The 23,780-nt window shown below is 33.9% G+C and overlaps 1 protein-coding gene across 3 annotated transcripts in view; it reads left to right on the forward strand.

Moving 5' to 3' along the window:
• Positions 1-476: 476 nt before the first annotated feature.
• The window catches only part of LOC111000147 (axin), a 75,924-nt gene continuing 52,620 nt past the window's right edge, over positions 477-23,780 (forward strand). For 2 of the 3 annotated variants that reach the window (XM_045629741.1, XM_045629744.1), the window contains exon 1: positions 478-714. The gene's annotated coding sequence lies outside the window, so the exon portion shown is untranslated. Of the gene's footprint in view, positions 715-23,780 lie in introns of all 3 variants that reach the window. The other variant, XM_045629743.1, reaches the window with a different exon arrangement.

A 23,780-nucleotide genomic window follows, 5' to 3' on the forward strand; every position in this document is an offset into this window, starting at 1 on the left:
GTTCCTTATTTTTAAGTACGTGATTAGCCGTTTGTGGTTGACACTAGCAATTCGCATCTTCGGCTTATAAGGTTATGTAATTTTCCCATCGATGTTTTTACAACCAATATGGTTAAATTCTTTAATTAACAAAACTTTCGCTTCTAAATAGACTTTTAGAAATCAAAAATGGAATTAATTTGTAATATAGCGCCATCTCTATTAATGCGTATTCATAATTCACACCTAAACAGGGCAATATGTGAAGTTCAATAAATCGACAATAGATGGATAGGTGCATTAAATACCTTTCTTACATCTGTTTTATTTTGTAAATTATTGCAATATATGAAATCACATAATTAATTTTCAAACCTTGGGGCCATTAAAAGTGCTTTATAAATATTGAGAATGGTAGTCTGTGACCCTTTGGTGGTTAACGTCTACAGATTATATTCAGAATAACAAAACAAAATGTGAGTTTACGGAGTTGTCACCAGGGAGCGCATTAGAGCATCAACATTTGGACCATGGCGAAAGCGAAGTCAATTCGTTTTGAATAATATTTTGTTTTTACTTATTTGTGTTGTTCAGTGTTTGTTTCTTAGTGAAAATAATAATTTTTTGGTTATCCGGATTGTAAGTCTACGTTGAAGTGATAAAGTTTTATCTCCAAAGTTTTAAGTTTTGTGTGAAAAGTTGTAAAAGTCACTCGAGGATTCAGGTGTCAATGAGGTAAGAAAATGATGCTTATTTTATGATTCCTTCGGCTAAAATGAACAATTTATATTTATGAACATTTAGGAACCTGCAATGTTACAATAATTAGCTCTGTTTAAGCTCAAAGATTGAATACTAAAGTTTTTTGTTAGTTTAATAACATTATGAAAGGTTATGTCGACTGTATGCCCAAAATATTGGCGCTTGTGATGCTACTTGCATTTTCTGACTTTTACGAATATTATTTATGATTCCCAATATTTTTAAATATCATACTAATTCTTATGTTATGCCATACAGATAACAAAAGAAGATTTTTTTATATGGCTTTGGCTATTTAGAGCATGTTGAACATGCAAACATTTTTTTATGGTACTATAATATATTTCTTAGTCCAGTTAGTTATTGTCCTCACTCCTACAAAATCTTGAATATTTTATATTTTTGTGATCTTGAATCATGAACAACTAAGGTAAGTAGATTAAATTAGATTTTTTTAAACTTTTTTCAACAACCTATCATAGTTATCAATATTTAAAAGTACATATAATGTAATTAAAGACAGCCTAGTCATAGATAGATTCTGTATGTAAATATTGTTGTAAAAGATGTCAAAAATTAAGTCTTCTTTTTACACTACAGAAGTTGTGAAATATTCTTATATAAAAATTTGTTAATTCTTAGGTCAAATTAAAATGTTAAAACAATCAAATAATGTAGAAATTTTTGAAGAAATAAACACTACTTGTACTGGCCTTATCTTAAAAAGGTATGCCTTTATTTCATCTGATATTCGAGATCAAAAAAGCTCAATAACTATCATGTAGTCTCAGAAGTATAAGCTATCCGACATGTATCCCTCTATGAGATTTCAAATTATTCAGTACCTACTCTATAATAAATTTTTAAACAAAATTACCCTTTAGAAATATCCTAAAACATGAATATTGATCTACCTAACTATTGTATACTGGTATTTATACAATGGTAACTATATAGTGCTTGGATATAAATTGCTTCAGTATAAATAGGTAACGCGACAGAATCTCTCGGCTGCATTTTCAGACTATGGGGCGATCGTCGACATCTACGACTTTTTTTAAATGTAAAGTGGGAACAAACCGTGATTCATGTGGTATCAAATTATTTCAGTATAATTAGTATTATTACTATTTTCTTGTGTAGCCAAGTGCACATTTCAAGGATCGTCATGCTCACTCAAATGTCATTGCTTGTGGCGGCGTCCATGCGTCGGGTTGTCTCTCTCCCTAAAATATGGCGAGGGGGCCAATGGCTGGCCATGCGTCATACTCGTGAACGGGTGCTACTTGTGGTGACTGGTCGTACTTGAATTCGTGTTTGCGGTGATATTAGTTGTTTATACTACGTCTTTGCGTGTTGTTCTCACGAGTACGTAAGTGCGTGCTCCTATTTCACCATGCCTCCTGCTGATAGAGGTCAAATCTTTGTTTTTAATTTTTTTAATTTTTTATTTTTTATTCTTTATTACTCAATATGTCATATGGAACATGGTGTAGTGGTTGCAGCTCCTTACAAGCATTGTGTAAAAAAAAAACTTGGCGATTAAAAAGAGTGGCGGAGAGTTTATTGCCAGTTCTTCTCTTCCGTTCTACGCCCTTGATTTGAGAACTGGCAGTAAATGTAAAATTAAATTCATATAATATTTCTTTTTTTGACGTTCATAAGTGTACATTGTTACCTACATGAATAAATAAATTTTGAATTTGAATTTGAATTTGAATTTAAAATGATACTTATTTTATTAAATATCAGCCAGCAATTTTGCTCATATTCCTAAATTGTAGCCTCGGTGAGATTAACATGTGCAGATTTTTAAGTTGTGAGAATGGTGTCGGTCAATATAATAAAATTTGTATAAGAATATATGCCGGCTGAACAAAGTCCTGTTTGGCTGATATTTCTATTTATTTAAAGCTAAATATTGTTTGTAATAAATTCAGTACATCACCACAACCAAACTTAAGTATAACTTGAATAACTTGTTGGAGATATCTGTACCAAATTTCAATGACACAGTTGATTTGTAAAGATTGTCTGAATAATAAACTCCAACAAAACAGTACAATATCATTATGTAAACATAATTAGAAGCATGCCCTCTCAAAACAAAATAAATGAATATTTTCAACAAAGAGAGAGGATTTGCGATCAATCCCTCTTTATAGGTATCTTTTTGTAAAAAAGAGGTTTGCAACAATCAATTCCCTTTGTGCGCGACATCAATGGGAGCGGCCTGTGTACCTATCCTTTGATCTCGCCGCCCTCTGAAGATGCGACAGTGCGCTAATACTGCCCGCGCGGGTAACAACGACGTAACCGCCTAGTCTCTACTCATATTACAATACTTTGTACTAAGCAAATATAGCACATGAAATATGGTAATACATTGTTCACAGGAATAATTACTATCTAAAATAATATTGCATCATAATTCGTTTTTATTTAGTTGATTCCGGCGATAACTTTCATTATAATGTTTTTGTCGATTCAGAAAACAAAGTCTCATATTTGACTAGGGCAAACTACATACAAATCCGGTGGATAGTTGAGACATAATTAGACAGATGAATGTTGAGAAGTATTGTTATACTTGAAGGGCAACTTAGACACATAGTTTTTTTCTTATTTATGTTATAGAAATGTATTTGAAAAATAATATTGCTATTTTTATTGACATTATGACAACATATTACAACAACCTACGTGGTAATAATATTAAATACGCTGGAAGTAATTATGTTTTATCGTCTTATTCACTTCAAATATACTGAATACGCAATTCACAATGATTTTATATGGCTCAGCCACAGACGCGTCAAATTATACTTAATGTAAAGATATATTTATTATTTGTTAAAGAATTTCTTGGATTTGTTGAAAATTAAAAACGGAATTAGTATTGCAAATCATGTAACCAAACTCACATCTATAGGGGGTGGTTTAAACCACATAATATTACCACAATATGTGTAAATATATATTAGGATGAAATCATAATAAATGTATAGACGCAGATAGTAAACAGATGTTGCCCTTTCATAAGCTCAAAATGAAACGTCAAAAAACAAGTCACACAGTGATACGGTGTAGGACGTTTGTGCAATGGTAAAGTCGGAAAGGGGGCGGCCGGCGATCAGAACCAAGCCTTTGTCGCAAGTGCAGCTTACTGCACAAAGGAAAGTCATAAGAAGTGGAGATTAGGTGCTATGCAATCAAAGAGTACGTGCCTCTAATATAGACTCTGACTTTGCAGTCTGTTCACTGAATTGTCACAATTTGGGCCTTTGTACTGAAATCTTGACTTTAAGTAATTAGAATTATAACTTCATGTATGCGTTTTCCTATTATTTGCTGTGTTCTATTTATCTAATGTATACCTTACATAGTTAAGAAATCATGTTTCAAGTGTTGTTTACGTGTTTGTATTATTTGTTTTCTCCTTTTCTTTATTTTATTACTTAATGTTTTTTTTATTTTATTTTTCCTCAAAAATGTTGCCTGACAGAGATCGCCTGTAAGCGATAATTCCGCTCGTTTCCTTCCTTATTATGTAATTATTATATGTTGACGTTTTGTGTGTTAAATAAAAAAAAAGATACTTAAGTAATTGAATACACGAAATTGAAATTGAAGTAACCGCCTTTGATATGTAATTTTTTGGAGCCTCGAATAGCTACCGAATGTTATCTTTGTTAATATTAAGGTTGTACGCTAGACGATAGAAAACGATTATGACGATATTGTTAAGAACAACATACCTACCGGTTATATTGACCAAAATCAGAGGTCCCGGCTCAATTCTATTGTATTAGGTACTTAATAACGACCAAATATGTGTATTCCAACCACTACAACCACTGAACAAATCTTGTGTAGAAGAAGTGTAATAGTAAGTAGTCTTAATATTCGATTAAATATTTAATTAATATTTCACGTTGTAAAGAAATAAACGCACCAAAACTTTAACAGCGAAATTTGCTTTGCAGTGTTACAATATCTTGACACAGTTTGATATTGATGAGTACATGAATAATAATATAATAGAGCAAATATACTACAGATGAATAGAATACATCAATATCACAAAATTCCGCGATACCATATATTTACTGGTCTCTGAACGCTTTCAATAAAAACTTGTTAAACCATATGAAATTTTATTCAGAGTAGAATGCTATAAGAAGTAAGTTCTTGATCACAATATCCAATATTGATAGAGCACGCCCCGATGGCAGTTCAATCCGTTAATACTTAAAGTTGTGTAGAATGCGGGCTCGTCGTAATTCATCTGCAACTCTTTCTTCCAAGATAAATACAAACTTGCCTATAACTTCGCTATCAGCTTCGAAGAGTTGTGATACAATTTTTACCTAAAGACCTTTACCGTTTAGACTCAAAAAGCTGTGCAGATGCTCTTGCCAAAATGTGTTTTAAACAATTTTGAGTTCTGAATGCGTAATCGTAGGATCTATTTTAGGAAACTCGAGCCTGGTGATGTGTTGAAACTTTTCGAATACGGGCCTTTAGGCTTTAGATGGATAATCAAAAAATATTTTGAAAGTATTTTCTTTTGCCAATATTTTTATCCAATTTCTAGATTCCATTTCAAAGATTTGTAACATTGCTTTTACTGTATTTGGCTGCGCCATCCACTTTCCTAGTTACGTATCTAAAATATTCGTATAGCGTTTAATCTTTGCTATGTTTTGACTTTTGTCGAATTGGCATTTGCTTTTTCACTATGAATTTTATGTTTTTCATATTAAATTAATATTTGTGTATTATTACATATCGTCACTGTAGAATGAGAACCTCTTTTGTCAAATAAGCATTTATTTTCTAATCTTCTCTTGTTATTTAACTGGTGAACTAATGAAGTAAGGACTTATTTATGTTATTAATAAATCCTTTTTACCATACAAAACTATGGACAAAAGCACATAGTAATATTCTAACGAATATTGAAGAAATGAAACATTTTTTCGTTTCCTGTCATGTTTCTTTGATTCTCTGGATATCCGAGGTTATCATGCTCATGTGACGATATCTGAGTTCATAAATCGCCCTCTTGTAGTGTGCATTGAAAATGAGCCTAGTAGCTTCAGAGTGTGACTTTCATTCGGGTTGAGGTGAAAACCCCGGTTTTGCACCTACTGACACTCGCTCGTGCAATGAAGGTACCCGGCCAAGTCGACGGCGTGTGGTGATGACACTTGTCTATTATACAGATATTTATGATATGAGTATATGTATACACATTTTATACAGTCTAAATGACTGATGAATACTGTCAATACTGTGTGTTAAGACTTCTTTTGTTTGATTTGTGCTACGATAACTTCCAAGTTCCAAATCGCTGCGCAATGCAAAACAGGACACGAACAAACAAGGGTTGTATTGCTGGAAATAATGAAATCAATTCATTGATTGCATTCAGTTGCGACGTCTATCGTGGGGCGAATTGCTACAACAATTAGGAACCGCCTGGGCCAATGCTAATCGACCGATAGAATTAAATGAACGGCCCGTACTAATTGGCCGGTAAGACAAAGGAGCAAACAGTCTCCTTTGACAACGTCTAGTGTCACTCGAGGCGTAGGTCTGAGCATTCCGCCCATATATTGGTTCCCATTCGAAATATCGAATTGTTGATCTGTATGCCAACTGTATTGAACTGCCCGACAAGGAGACTCTGGAGTATCCAACATTGTTTGATGCCTTAGCAAAACTCTTCAAAAATTAGCCGCGAATTTAATAAAATTTTGTCAAATCAAACTGTATCTAGTGATAGGGACGTGCCGCCAGTTGGCTCGAATAGTTGAGTGTGTCGTTATTCGTTACTCGTTACGGTGAGGTGTCGGAGAGCACGATAACGAGCCTCTTGCACACTTTACATGCAGACCGCAAGGCTGATGTATCGAAAATTCTGTCAGGCATCAAATTTATTTTTCAGACAAATAATCTTATATTGATATGTTATAACCCACAGATATTTTGTGTATGGAAGCCGCGTCTAGAATTTAAAATACACGACTGAGTTCCATTTTGAAACGCCAAACTATAATTCAGCATTTTTTTTATGTATGAGATACTAGCTGCCCCCTTGAACTTTGTTTCTCTAAAATGTGATTTTACTTAGTCTACCATTTAATACATACCAACATGGAACACTACTTACAGTCTCTATTAAAAAGGAATCTCTCACTATTCATGTGTTCTATCTTTGACAGACACAATGTAAAAATTGTATTAACCTCTTTGTAATCAGACAAAGGATTAATTATGAAATATCAATAAGTTTCATTTATTGATTGGAAGTTAACATTTTAAGTTATTACATGCGTAAATCAAATTCAATTAATTGTATTGCAGTTTGCCAAAATTGTATCGTCACAAAAACTCTTTGATGACCGGCGACCGGTAGCGCGGTTGCCCTATGTAGATCCATTGATTAATTGCCTTTATAGCTCTTAAGGCTCATTTACGATATCGTATTAAATATTTTATTAGAAGGGAAACGGCGTAGAGGAAATGTTCAAGTGCCTAGAGAAAAGTTTAACTAAAATTAATTACTGCCTTAGGAGCCGTTCAAGTATTACGTAAGCACTATAGGGGGGGGGGGGTCTGTGATTTTCTTATTTGGTGATTACGTCAACAGTAATTATTTTCTTTGTACACATATCATACACATTGTCTATGTGTCTATGTTTGAAAGGGTAAGGAATTTTCTAGGATTCCTCTAAAAAGTTAATACGTTTATGTAGGTACTATTATTTTTGAGAGCTTTGCTTAATTTTGCTTAAAAAAGGTATTTTTGGATGAAATATTAAACTAAGTTTTAAGTAGTTATTCGTTTGCAAAAATTTAATACATTTATTGATTTTTTTAAATATCAAAAGTTCAAGTTCATGCCACCTGTGTCTGACACACGCCGTCGATTTTTAGGGTCTAAGACAAGTTGGTTTACTCACGATGTTTTCCTTAACCTTCGAGCTTATGTCAAATGAGCATATATGCGCGGTAATCGGACTGACGACCTCAGATGAAAAGAGGCCACTAGGCCAATACTGCTCATGTTGCTCTATAACTTGAATTATGTGTTGCAAAATTCAAAATGGACTACCTAACTGACCAAAAATATAATAGAATTGTATTAAGATTGACATTTTAATTATACTAATAACCATCTAGCCAGTGAAGACTTAAATCAATTCTCCATACTAAATATAATGAAGTGATAATGAAGTGGCGAAATTGAAACGTATCTGTGTCTGTGAACGCTGGCTTACAGGGGGTGTGGGAGTCGGCACGGTCAAAGAGTCCTTTGATGTTTGCCGCCGGCTTAATGCACCGCCCGCGGCCCCGCTCCGCTCATCATTAGCAATTTCCCCATAATTTGTTATCTTTACCGCTATTTATTTGTACAATTTCACGCCAGTAACGTTCGCACCTTGCCTTCAACTTTTGACATCCGCTTTCTAGTCGTGAAGCTAAGAGAACGTGTTTTGTATAGCGATATATTATCGTCTTAATATAATTTAATGTTTTGTATTGTTAATTAATTCTGTTTGTATGATCTTAACTGAATTTATTTAAATGAGAGTTTATGTTTGATACACGTAAGTAAATACGAACGAAAATAGCTAATAACATTTTATTTGATTACTAAATTTAATTAATTCTTATAATATTATGGCGAATTACTGCCGCTTACTTGATTGCGCATATATTACCTATCTGAAAACAGGTACACTAATGTTATAAAGAAGAAATATTTTATTTGTTGCATTGAATACGCTCTAAAACTACTGATTCGAAAGATTCTTTCACCGTTGGAACTCTTCGTAATTCCTGATGAAGGCTATAAGATACATATTTTCAAGAAATATATTGTGTGATGCGTAACTTTTAAGCCCACTTACTTTGTCTAAATATATAACTTTAAAGTGTTTTTTTTTATTGACCGTTTTGAGTCAAAAAATAAATTGTCACATTACTTAATTATAATCCAAATTATCGAAAAAAACAAATAAAAATTCCTAAAGAGCATACGCTTCGGAAACGATTGATAATGGAGCAAATCATTTACTTCTGTTTAAATAACAACAAAAATGTCGGCAATATGTGTCTAATAAAAAAAATTGCATTTAAAAGTTTATTTCCCGAGAAAAGCTGTATAAAACCGCAGAGCATAACTAGTATATATAGTTGTGTTTAAATATATTTAATGACAATTAAAATTTCTCATTCTAAAACAGAAGCAAATATTTACGGATACCGTCATAATATAATATCTTTATATCATATTATGTGCTCGCAAAATGTTTATACGAACACTTGTTACATATTCAGAAGCTAGATAATAATAGCATGTACCACATTTAATTTGTCGCGATACAAACGATGAATGAATAAAGCAAGATCAATGAGGGCTCGCGAAAGGCGTGAAGCGTCTCGTTGGGATCAAAGGCGCTCAAAGACTCGCCGTACCTACTTAGGGCTGCCACTGGACCCAGGAATTAGAAAATTAAAAAAGGTTTGATTTATATACATAAGGGCTACGTTAAACAGCTAAGAAATCTATTCCAATTTTCAAACATAAAAGGCCGGCTACTTGTATAAGCTTTCATGGAATATGATTAAGGAGTATTAATAATGTCCATAGCGGTAATTAATCTGCATCATGAGCCTACAATCACTCCCACACCTCATAACCTGACTTAGGCAGCGTCTGGAAGACATTGCTTTTAGCTGTTAGACCGCCCATTACCTTCCTTTATCTTCATTTATTTAATTTTACTTATCTCCTGTTTTGTGTTGTAAATAAAGTGTTGTGTTATTCCATATCTGGCTATATCTTAAGTATATTTTTTAAGCATAACTTAAGTTATATGAGTACGAAATAAATAAAAGCATTTGCTTGTCCTCTAGTAATGATTGTACGTAACATTGATACTCACGTTTCTGATTTTTTTGTAAGCAAAACCATGTAACTTATTACCTTGCAATGCAAATTTTCTATTATCGGCTCTAATTAGCTATTGTTTTTATTCATCAGCTTCACATATTAATTTTTTTACGCTTGTTCGTCGTTATGTCACTCGTTGCATGCGCTACAATTGTGAATGAACAAAGCAGGATCAATGAGGGCTCGCGAAAGGCGTGAAGCGTCTCGTCGGGATCAAAGGCTCAAAGACTTGCCGGCACCTTTGCGTACAGGGCTGTCATTTGATAAACTTCAGATTATCAATTCATATAGAAGAAATGAGTTTGTGGTTGGTTACCTTATTCAAACTAGTGCTAATAAGTGGTATGACTTATGGAAGTCTTTTATATCTTTAAATGTTACAAGTAAAACCATTTCGAGTGACATTTATGATTATTTATTAATGTAGCTTTGAAATTTTTTTTTTTAAACGGGCATCACACAGGTATCATAGCAGTATCACTTCATATCAGGTGAGGGAGCTCACCTGATATGAAGTGATACTGTTATGGACATTCACATTGCAAGAAGGCTCGCAAGTGCGTTGTCGGCCTATTACAAATTTCAAGGATCTGAAAAATATAATTAGTATAAGGAATTTATTGTATTGTTTTTGTAACTCAATTTAAATTTGTGAGTGCCAACCCTAGCGCAGACGTTGTCATTGAAATCGCACTTTGGCACGTATGCAAAGTATAATGGCTCTATCACACCCGCTGTTTAGACAATAAAAATATAAAGTTCACGGGGCCCTAACAAATGCCGTATAGCGGGCACTTCACACTGAAGGGGTTACTTTCGGCACGTTTGACGAACACCTTGCTGTAATTGATGTTACATATGGGGGTGCAAGGCGTTAGAAAGTTGTTCTACCTCTTAAACATTACAACTTCAATAGACAATCATATGATTTTATAGGTATAATTTTTCCAATTCGACTCAGTGAAAAAAATCGAGGAGCGCCACAATTTTAAAGGATGTCAGAACACCTCAAATATTCAGCCCATAATTTTAAGTTATTTTTAAAAAAAAACATTTACTCATTAAAATACTTTTCCAGAAAATTAAGGTTTTTAAAGAAAAATACGTACTAATTCTTAAAAGGCAGGCAATACACTCCTGAGCACTCTTCCCTGTTTTCCACCTGTTCTATAAAAAAATATTTTGTCTAAATGTCTTTTTAAAATTATTCCTTGTTAACAAGTTAATATTTAACTGATTTGAGAAAACTAATTTGAAGTCGCCGGAAAACGTTGAATATTGTGATCCTGATTATGTATTTAATTTTAGGAGGAGCGTTTATCGAGTCTGTAAATTTTAAATGTTTATATTTAGGAGACTGGCAATTAGATTAAATTCCAATCCAAATTCCGTAAAAAAAATTGCTTAGATTTGTTATATACATTGTTTTATTGATTTTTTTCTATCGAGCGAAAGAAGTTATCTTTAAATCGTGTATCGATCTTTCAAAATGGATACATACGTATACTACTCAACTCCACCAGATATTTTTTTTCCAGTTCCAAAAGTAAGTAAGTAACTTTAAGAAACGATGACAAAAAATGGAAAGAAACTTTTTTGGAGTTTCTCGACTAGATATGTTCTTAACAATGCTTTTTCTTTAATTAGGTTCTTGATAAGTAGTGTTTATTGTATTATATTGGCAAGAATCCGAATAAGAGGTTTCTGCACATTGTATGCAATGATTTTTGATGTTTAAATCAAAATGCTTCAAAAACTTTCAAGATCATAGTGCTATGTTCATGAGAGATCTGTGGATCCTAACAATGATCACATGTAAATGTACACAATAGTATGATTGTAAACAGTGAGCTAGCAACTTGACCTAGAGACTTTTAAATGTAAATTTTGTCTCGTCAAAGACAATCACGAGTTGAATCAGTGCCGGATGACGTGGGCCGAGAGCTCGTGACATTCCCTCATCACTTGGCTATATATTAGTTATATGAAAATATATAAACGTATTGACTTACTTAATGTCCTGTTAAAATAATACATAACAAAAATGGATAAAAGGTTTGTTGTATCTCAATGTTATCTTTAGGAGCAGTCCATAGTAGGTCTCCCTCGTGTTTTTTTTCTTGAGACTTGTATGTCACCTCACTGCAAGGCTTTCCAACTCTCTTTGCTTTATCTGCAACTGTTCGTGTTTTCTTGAGACGGCCAGGTTTCTGCTTTCCTTGCGAGTTTTAATCAATGCTTCGGGTTATGATTGGATTCGGAGTGTATGGTCGATCTATCCATTTCGACTAGATTTATATATATATATATATATATATATATATATATATATATATATATATATATATCAGCTGTTTAGATAAATTACATAGTTACTAACTGCAGCGTAATCTGCCGTGCTGATTCGTGAATCTATATAATCTAAGACAAACGCATACAAAAAATTCATATATGTTAAACAGTCCAGCCATTTAATTTGATTTAGTGACACGTACAGTAGAATTATAATTATATAAAGATAATGAAGTTCTGTTGCAGGCGCTTTCAACATTATTGTATTGAATATGTGTTATTCTTTAGTAAAAGAAACACTTCCAACAAGGCAGTTAAAACCTTAAATAAAAGGACGAAAATAATTGGATGTATAATATAAAATTGAATATAAAACTAAACAAAGGACATATTTTGTAAGCAGCTCTTATACAGTGCTGGCGCGTCAAAGGCTGGCGCGGTTAGATGATAACGATTGTGGGTGTTTGTGCACTATTCTATACACCCTACAGCGAGCACCTATTTGTCGGTTTTCTTTGTGACACTTGCCTTTTCCATCCAAACTTCGTTAAGCCGATAGTTGCTGCATACTATGTAGGTTAATTCACTGGATTTCACTTTGAAGTACGAAAAGTCGGGTCATATACATGTTTACGTAATCATCATAGAATGCCTGTCGAAATTTTTGTTTAATAATCATTTATACAACCTAGTATGCACTTGGGGAAATTATTTTCTATTTACACTTTAATTTGAAGCAAGCATGTAAATAATTCAGAGAATACAATGGATTAGACCAATGAGCCACTATTTTGAAGAAGAGTATGGAGTGTGATTTATCTGTTTAAAAGAGACGAAAAGACATGATAACATTTAAAAACAATCATTACTACTTTTATTTTTAACAAAAGCTGCATTATTTTCATAGTTTGTTATACTCAGCACAATTATAAAAATTAAATCGTCATTCAACTATTCACGAAAAGACGAATCTATATTGTAAAAGCTAGAACTACTAGAAATAATGCCCATTTTCACGTACTTCATATAATTGATAATGCAAATGTTTATCCAATATCCACCCCTCTGCTAGATTTACAAGTTTCTGTTGTAAAGTAACCTATGATGTCGATCGTTGTCAAAGCTCGCCACAATATTTATCGGCGGTGCCGGCTACAAAGCGACTCCGGAAGCACAGCCTGGCTGTACGCGTCATAAGCGACTGCGATCGTATATAAAATTTTCATTGTTTTAATACAACAGGGAAATAGGAAGAAGACTTACTGGATTTTAAATGATATGGACACTCCCAATGCTAGAAGGCTCGCGAGTGCGATGATTCCTTGAAGGACTGGTTGATTCATATTTAAAACCTTCCGTTTTGTGAGTATTTTAATAAGTATTTTATGATTGTTTTCATGAATTACTTAATATTATTCGTATTTTCGATTCGTGTTTTGTGCTCCAACTTCTGCACCATGTCAACTCTTTCCTACATTCTTTGAAAGTGGCGGTCCTTGAATTAATTTGTGGGCTACCTATTTTAATGTTGGCTTTATCATATTATAACGTTCACAATTCATTCATATTGGATCCAATATATTAATAATATTTTAACTCGAGTATTTTATGGCTTGGCCCTGTAAATGTCTACCCATTGTTGACTGCCTCTATCACCAGATTTCTTTTCGTATTCTTTGACGCGATCTGTTTGCCGAGATATGGGATGAGGTAGATTCGCAGACCGCTGTGATCGATTGGGACTTCCCTGTGTTTATTTTCTATTCTTTGAAGGAGTTGAATATACTGACTTAGTATTGTGCGATATTTTGTTAGCGATTTAAGCTTCTAGAAACACAAGACCAGGTTTATGATGACCAAGCCAAGGAATGTAGGAATAAATTCAACCTCAACAATATCGATAATTAATAAAATAACTATGAAAATTATCTTCAGATACCATAAGATAGCTTTTTTAAGATAGTTTCATCACTATTCGCAATCGCCAACAATACAATATCGAATGTTTGTTTGTTATTGAACAATTTACTTCATCAAAACGAACAAGTAAAAATTTAAATTTCGAATTAGAATTGTTTCATACAGTTTTAGTTTCGTCTTTGCGTCTTAATAAGTTTAGCAACTATCCCGTTCAACGAATTTCGATTTTGCAGCGAAACGATAAGTGTGCCTTCCTACATTAGGCTGATCTAGACTTTGATGCGAAACTTTGTATATTTATTTATTCCCCATTGCACTTTGGAACATTACATTTTAATATTTTTTTAAATAGGTAATTAAGGAGTTTGTACTGTGTCGCCTTTCAGGGTTTTTGGTGTTTTGTACTCTTAGTTGATTTATAATATTAATAGAATACGATTTAAAAAAAATCGATTAATGACATTTAAGCTTTAAGTTACCCTTTATATGTGTACTTGAATACTATCAGAGTATAATTATTTTACTTAAATAAATGCCTTGTCTAAGTTAGGTCTACTATTAATCTTTACAGTTAAAGTTTATGAATTTAATGTGTCTGGTACTTTAATATTATAACTGTGAGAATTTCCAAATTAGCTTAGAAAAATAAATGGTCCAAAACATTTGATACTTGGTACTTTTAAAAAATACTGTTTGTTGTATGTTCTTCTAGTGCCTCTCCCCTACTGGAGGTTACTCCCGTCCATTCTCTGGGCGTCTTTTCCCCTCGACCTTGCCCATCATGATGACTTGAAGTCTGTTTGTTGTATGCAGAATGATTTTTTTTATTATTATTGGATAAAGATTTTAAAATATATAATGGTGCGATAGAAGGAATATTAAACTGGATTTTATCATTTAACATCGGCTTAGGTGGTGTGAAAATGTTTGCGATAAGCATCTTAACAGGCAGATCGGTGTCTAAGTAGTTCTTGACTAGATTATAGAGCCTCTCATTAATGCTTGACCGCCTTAATTACACATTGAATTTTCCTTATAAAAACTTAGTAATACCAGTAGAAGTTTATTTTTTAATGCAATTTTACCATGATTATGATATTCGTAAGGTTTATAAACGCCCGAGTTCTTTATTCAAAATATACACTGTAATCTTTATGAGTTAATAATAATAAATTATGAAATTTTGGTGTTTTTGTAATCTGACAGTTTTAATGGTTTACTCTTAATTAGAAAAACCAGTCAACAAAAAACAGTCATCAACAAATATTATTGGATGTACCTACCCTAAAGGATAAAGTAGTTCCACGGAAACTATATAGAAGTTAAATACAAACATGAAAAACGATAAAATAAGTAGACAATAATATTGAGGATTTAAAAAAAGGCTTAAAGAAAGGATAACATTTCATTTAAATGAAGCAAGAGGCGTGAAAGAACTAGTTGGTGTGAGAATCAAATAACACCACATTCTGTGAAGAGGACTGAAACATAGTAGTACCACCACTATGTCTCAGTTCGCTTAATATAATAATATTTTGTTTATTAATAGTAAATATGTAGAATAAAATATTAAGTAGTAGATATTTTAATGATGTATGTTTGTTCCGAATATTAACACGGACTAACACTCAAGTTTTCGACCCAGAAATTTCCTATAACGATAGTATTGTTAACGATGTTTTATATCGTTATTCATTACGGTAATGCAAGGTATTTATATTTCTATACGAAAGGAAAGCTGTAATAGGATTTCTAGAAGAGAACTACGAGACGTAATAAATTTTCCAAATTCCTTCAAAAACCAACCTAGGAGGATTTTAACAGATTAAACAGTGATTATTCGGAGCTGGATATATGTAGGTACTAGTATTCGGTAGTGGGCTGATTGGTTTTATATAAAGCATTGTTAAGTGCCTATTTCAAACCTCATCCGCTGTTTTCTTCGTAATTTGTTTATTGTTTAAAACAAAAAATTCTGGTATTTTAATTGTATTTTGTTTCTCTGGTATATATATAAGTATTTTAATTTTATTTTATATTATTTTTGACGTGAAAAAAACAAAACTTATGCGGCATCACCTACCTCCTAGGATATCTAGGATATATTCTATATACATATTATTGATTTATGCGTACAAATAAATGTAACTTGACCAAGTCAATTGTGTTTTCCAATTAACACCTCTATATCCATACAAAATATGTATTAAACAAATAAATTGCAAATTTTCTTTTGAAAAATGCAACCATCCCATCAGTATTTTCTTATGACGTTATCACGATAAAAGAGTTACATATACCGTAAATTTAGTACTATGTATGTTGTGGTAAACTTTAATATGTAAATACATATATAAAATTGACAGTCTTAAAAATAAATTATCTATGACATACGATCAGTGGTTTGTACAACCAGGAGAAGCTTCAAGCTAGTAAAAACGAACCACTAAACAGATAGAAGATCGGCCATAATACATTAGCCGAGGTCCACAAGTTGATCGTTGACAATACAATTAAGGTAATTCAGTTGAGAGCCGAGTGACGGTGATTAAAGCAATTATAAACAAACCCAGCGACTCTTCCGCTCCATCGTTACCTGAGTGCAGTTCAAATAGATTTACCCAGGACAGTTCAACTTTACATTTAGTTACTTGTTGTAGCTAAGCTGGTTATTGAGACTGCTAATTAGTTTAAAATTTCCACCCAGCCAAAGGAAACAACATATTTTAGGTCACTTGTAAGCACTGTCAAAAATGGCAAACATCTTCCATCTGCGGAACCTCTTAAAACCGAAGCAGTAATTCAATTTGTTGTATATTTTTTTAGTATATGGACCTTAGTGGTCAATGTGGATGATATGAAATCTATATTGTTAATATGGTGCTTTGATTACCGGGGAAATAATTTTGTATCTCTGCTATACGAGGTCTTGTTAGAGTAAGGGCCTGTTTCATAATGTATGGATAAAGTGTCAAATAGCTATGCAACACATAAATTACTCGAAAGATAAAAGTTCCGAATAAAATACTTGGCATTTCATGACAAATAGCGCTATCTGACAGTCGTATATATATATACATAATCATTTATATTGTATTCAGGTATTATCGATTAAATATCTAAGACCTCCAACCGTTTGCCCCATATTCCTCGTGCAGTAATTCAAGACGAGTAGAATAAAAGAAAATTAATAAAAGCGATGAGTCTTTTGTCTATGTTCCACAATCAGGTCTTTGTTGAGATTCCGTTAGATCTCCGATATCACCAATTTTCGCGAGGTGTAGGGCTGTCTCGTAATATAATGTAGCCCTTTCGTAGTAAATTAATTAAATATTTGGTTTTTATTAGACAACTACAAAATTGTAGAGTATTTGTTGTAACTTACGATAACTGACAAGTAATGTAGTATTGAAAGAGAAAAAATGTGCTCACATGTTTCAAATTTAAAAAAATATTCGAACTGAAATAATTTTGTATATACATACACAGAAAATGAAAACGAGCCTTGTTGGCCTACCAGGCTTCAGCGTGCGACTCTCATTCCTAAGGTCGTAGGTTCGATGCTTTTTATTTGCGCATTTAACGTTCGCTCGAACGGTGATCGTCAAACATTGCGAGGATTCCGCCTTAGACCCAAAAAGTGGACGACGTATGTCGAGTAAAGGAAGCTGATCATCTTCTTGCCTATTCGATTGAAAAATTATCATATCACTGGCCTATTGGAATTGTTTCTTACTAATTTAGTTTATGGTAATAAATTGTTATTACGCTACGCCAAGTCCACTACGGGCGATTCTATTTGTGTCTAACTAATTGCGTGAACCAATACGTTTTAACCATAGTTATCGCTTAGTCGCTAAATACCAACCATTTGTCATACAAATATTGCCGATAACATTGTAGCCAAAGTCTCAATTGCTTAAGTCGGATTTTTGATTAATAAATTAATAACTGAATCTAGTTGGTAGCCCTGTAGCTGTTGTTTTACTTGCCTCAAAGGAGAATTTATTATTTAAAGTGAAAGTTATTGAGTTTCGCTAAGGTTAAGTGAGCCTTTTGACTTGCTCCTATGAAGTGAGGTAAGGAGTGAGGTGTCGGGTTCCTCTTATGATCACTCCGGTGTCTGCAAATTACCTGCATATTGTGTTACCTTTGAAGATATGCTTCGATTTCCTTTGTGATTCTATTAGCTCCCAAATCTTATCTATGGCCTAGTATGGCGAGTGAAACAAGAGATATTAAAGATTGTTGATTCATTCTAAGATCGTGTTCTGTCTTTAAATTATTAAACTATGTAATCATTTTATTGAGATTAAATTGTTGGGAGATTGTTTAACGTAAAATTAGTATTTATTATTTAACCAATTCGACATAGGGTCCTTCAAGAAAAGAGCGTACCAATTCTTAAAAGTTCCCCTGTTCTATAAAAAAAAAGTATTTATCGTTAAGTAAGTACTAGATTTAAAAACAACTTCAGAGTTTCTTCTGAGAACTTTTCATTCGAATATTCAGTAGTGGGCTGATCAAATAAAAAAGCGTTTTAAGTGATAATTAATTATCACTTAAAATGCTTATGGTATTACGGTATTAACGGTAATTGGTCGAATAATAATTTTTCATAGATAATTACTTGTAAAAACTAAAGTAGGTACTGTAATATTTTAAATATTTATGTTTGCCATAATTATCGTATATTTTACAAAATATAATTAATTTATACTATAATATAATACTATAATGATAATAAAAAATAATAATAATTTATACTATAATAATTTAAAGCAAACGCATTATATAATATGATGTGGTATACAGTAATAAATAACATACAAATAACATTTAATAACTGCTAAAGCCATTACCACACAGGCTATAAAGTACTACAATTTATGTTTTGGTGCTTGCGTAAAATTAAATATGAAAAACAGTATTTTAGAACATTTCATATATTTATGCTTTATCTTAGGCTCACAGTGATTGCCTGGAAGAGATCGCTAGGAAGCGATTAGACCGCAAGTTGCCAGTTCCTCTTCATTTAATTATATAAATTGTTTTATATTATATTTCTGTATGCAGCCTATTCTTTATTTAATAATAATACCTCGAAAATACGTTAAAGAGAAGAGATTTAAAAGTATTTCTTCAATGTCATTTCAAGCGAAATTGTAAGATTGAATTCTTCAAGCAATTTAACTTGGTAATGCGAAGAATACGATTCCGGTATATATTATTCCGTGGATGCATTATGTAGATTGCGGAGGTATCGGGGCGAGCCTGCGCCAAACCGAATTTATCACATTCCCTATTCAAGCCGGTAACATCTGCCTGGTGCCGATTCTCGAATGGAAAAATGTGCCCACGCTTCACGAACATAATGGGAAACTGAAATTTTCTAGTATTGCGTTAGTTGGTTTTTCTGAATATTATATATACATACATATATATGTAAATATATATATATATTAAGTATAAATATAGAAATAGGTTGTGACTAAATTTCTTACTCTGCCTGTAAGAAAAAAATTGATGACCACGCAACAGAGACAGAAATCAGAGGTTGTAGCCGAACTTTTTAAATAATAATTAAACTAAACTAAAGAATTAAATAATATAATACGTTGAAACTCCTACGTATAGTTATTACTACATTATTAAGAAATGTATGAACCCAAAATACATTGAAGTCCTTTTTGTAAAGTTTATGGTATCGCGATAAAGCAATCGTCCCACAGAGAATTTACTTAGTAGCGTAGTGCACGTTTCCGCCAAATTACTATTTCAATCTGAGATGTTTAGCTAGGAACAATTTAATGGCTCACTTTTCTTTTGGTTTCCAGTTTCTTTTTTTTAGATTTTCATATCCTTTTACTGCTGATCAGAGGACTAAAGAGAACTGACAGAGATTCAGACCAAGTCACTCATTAGAAATTGCCAGTACAACTTCACGTCTCTATGGACATGGAATGATGAAAAGGTCCATTTTATAGAGGTGACAAACTATAGACTACATAATACGCACATATATTCATCAGCGTATCCTTCACAAGACATTTTCTTTTGCGAATTGCGAAGCTGTGAACCGGTCTTCTAACATCGGTCTTCTCTGGGAGAGACGACCTCCGTTTGTTTAAAGTTAAGAAATTTTTCTCTCAAAGGCCGGCAACGCTGGGTGCGTTGGGCTAATATGGGTTTCCATGGGCTGTAACTGCCCTTTTTGGGCGTTCCGTTGAGGCTCGTTGGCCGCTATACTATTAAATATAAATCGCGAGTTTGTAAAATCAATGTTACCTATTCCTTGCTTCTTCGGGTTCTTTTTAGCAGTTTCAATTTCTTGATTAATTTATAAATGTAGTGCTCACATAAGACAAAATCAATATTTGGTAAGTCCTTTAGGCAAATTCAATACCTCTTTGATGTACGGGAGTAATACGTACCACTGTCATGCACAACTTATACGATAACAAATGTGTACAATGTTCAAAGTAACCGCTCTGTATGTTACTACATAATACTGTGCAGATTTTTTCCAACCAAATGAGAGATTTTATTGCTTTCCAGCGAATGTAGACAACGAATACATGCACACGTTTATTTAAGCTCCGTTTCCCCGGCGAAGTTCTAAGCTTTATTTAAAAACGAAGACTGTTCTTATTACACGAAGCCTGTGATAACTCGACTAGAATCGCTATGGCCCCTTTGAGCACAAACACTTTGCTTAGCAACTAATGGCACTTACATTTGTTGCATAACAAACGCTTTGCAACGCTGCCGATAGCTTTGCCACGTACGTGAATTTAGTTATGCCTGTGTATACATCTTATATTTAAATTGCTACTGTAACAAATTAATGCGTAATTCTGAAAAACATTATACACTTGTCGGCCTTTGATAACTGTTTACCAAACAACGTTATAGCCATAACTCATAGTTTGCAATGCGCCCCAATAAAAGCTCTCTTTGACAAATCGCTGTGCAAAGTTTTAATTTGACTCGTATGTTCGATAATAATAGTGCGTCAAAGGGATGCAAAGTAATAAAACAGCGTTGAGTGTTTATCTCGCGTCGCCCATCGCTATACGCAAACAACGCGACGGTTAAATGCATGGCGCGGCCGGCCTGCCGAAACACCCGGGATGGCGACGCGATAAATGATATTAATGTTTTATAATCTAACCCACAGTACTATAAGTACAAAGAATTAATTCACGATCTGCAGCCGAGTCGGTCAGAGGGCAGAAGGCATGGTCGCTAAAGTCAAAGTGAAGCGTGCAAATTCGAGGTCGAGGGAACAATAAAAGTGCAGGTGGACGGCGCGGCACGGCACCGCGCGTCAAAGGGGAGCTCGCGATACCATACAAAAGCCCTAATGAGACAAACCCGTCGCGTAATCGAGGCGACGGAAAAAGATGAGACCCGAGAGGTACGAGGCAAATTTTAATAATTGTCAAAGCGGCGGCTCCGATCAAACGGCGGGCGCGGGCCGCCCCCCGGCCCCTCCCCGCACCTGTGACGTGTGCTCGCTGCTCGCCGCGGCTCTCATTAGCGCCGATCTAATGCAACTTCGAACCGCGACGTCTAATTAAACTTAAACAGAATTTCAATTTTACGACTGAAATTTTAATACGCAAAGCTGTAGCCGCGTCGCCGCAAAGGAGGCGCGTTCAAAGGCAACGGCGTACACGTTTTCGCAGATATTAAATGTGTTGACAATTTAATTTTTCATTTCCTCGAGGCGGGGGGGGAGGCGGGCGCGGGACGTGGCTCCTTTGACGTCGCGATATTGTCTTTGTGCGGCACGTGGGGTGGGGCGGCCCGCCGCCGACGGAGACTTTGTCGCAATACAATGTGTATCAATAAAACTTAGGATTGGCTTTTAGTGGTTGCACTTACGCTTTGTGAGGCGGCGTGCTCACCCTTTGACATTATACATGTGTGGGAGCGTGCGGTGGCGGCGTCTATGTGTGAGAGCGCGGGAGCTCGTAATAAAGCACGAGACGAGCCGGCGCCACTCGGCGGACTTTGTCGCGAATCTTAACGTTTAGACTTCAACTTTCTACGAAACTTGAGTGAGATTAAGAACTGAACTTTTTTTGTGTTACATCAGTTTTCTTGTTGATGAAAATTAAGTTATTTTATGCTTATTACGTTGTATTCAATTGACCTTGTCTGGCGATTCACAAGTCACAACTGAGCTCTTTTCGACGCATCTAGGGCGGCAACGCATATTTTTTATATAACAGGTGTGAAACTGGCAAAAGGCTCACCGGATGTTAAGTGATACCGCCGCCGATAGACACTCGCAGGTGTCCATGGGCGGGGGTCTAAAATTTGATAATGACTTTAAAACCGCTTAACGGTTTTCGGACCAAGTCCCAATGTCATGATGGATCCCTTGAGACTGTAATAAGCCCCCGGCACTGATCATTTCATACCGCATGCAACCGATATTTTATTGGAAAACTTGATTCACATATTACATTTACTATTTGTGTTTCTGTGTGAGTGCGTCTGATGAAGGTTTCCGCAATCTCATGATATTCAGTCGGAGCTCGATGTTGCCACAGTTGTTATTAGTTTCGAGTAGAATTATGTCTACAAAATTTGTATCACTGCTTTTGGATGCATATTTGTGTATGAGAGCGTACCAGTCCTTAAAAGGCCGGCAACGCACTTCTAGCAATGTGACCAGTGTCCATATATACAATATATAAAATGAGTCCATAACATGTATTACTTTCTAGTAAGGAATAACGAACATTTACTAGAAATTTAAAAAGGGCCATATTTTTTATTGTTTGTTGAGTTTTTTTTTTCGAATACAATTTTGTTTCCAAATTGTTTCTTAATTTTGTTACGTGTGATTTTTTTTTCAATAGTTATTCATTATTTTCTATTTACCACCTATCAATACTTCATCGTGTTTTCTGTAAATAAATGTGTGTAAGAAAATAGGTATTAAAACATTTTTGTTTGAATAACAATGAAAAAAATTATATTAATATACAATTACAAACTAAAAATATATCTAATAACTAACCTTAAAATTTAATTATTAAAAAATATTATTAAAAGGAGTCCCTTTAGGCAAGGTTCCGAAGATACTAGCAGCGTTCCCCCTTTGAATAGCTAGACTAATTCTTTGTGCGAGGTAGCTGCCAGCTCTTCGTTCTCCTGTGATGTCGACTAACCTTTTTGATAATTCTCTAAAAAGCTTTAATGCGCTAGGACCCCACGGACCAAGGGTATTTGTATATATTATATTTAGGGCCTGTTTCACAATGTGCGGATAAGTTCCAAATAAGCTATTTATTCCTTATTGGTAGGATAAACAGTATTTTAGCGTTTCACGACTGTCGGATAGCGCTATTCGTCATGAAATGCGAAGTATCTTATTCGGAACTTTTATCTTTTGAATCATTTATGTTGCATAGCTATTTGGTACTTTATCCATACATATTGAAACAGGCCCTTAATCTACTACTTATTTTGACAAGTAGTAGTAGTAACAACAGTAGATTTTACGGAGATACCAATAAAGTACCTACACCATATCATAATATATAATGCGTCGTCTACAGTAAACGTTACAAGCTATCTATTTATGATGATTATGGTGAATATACATTATTTAAAAATATATATACCCATGCAATTACAGTCGTTATATTTCTTATGTTTGTTATATTCGTATTTCTTTATTGTCAAGTAAACGTTTGTGTCTTACCCACTACAAATAATAAATATGTAGTCTAGTTTTATAGGCAGATATATGGGTATAATATAGAATCATTTTTTTTTAAATTATGACATTGTCTGTTTTTTTATTTATTGTTTTCAACATTCAACAATATTATATTGT

This window comes from Pieris rapae, chromosome 10 (genome assembly GCF_905147795.1).
Source record: "Pieris rapae chromosome 10, ilPieRapa1.1, whole genome shotgun sequence".
Classification (NCBI taxonomy): domain Eukaryota; kingdom Metazoa; phylum Arthropoda; class Insecta; order Lepidoptera; family Pieridae; genus Pieris; species Pieris rapae.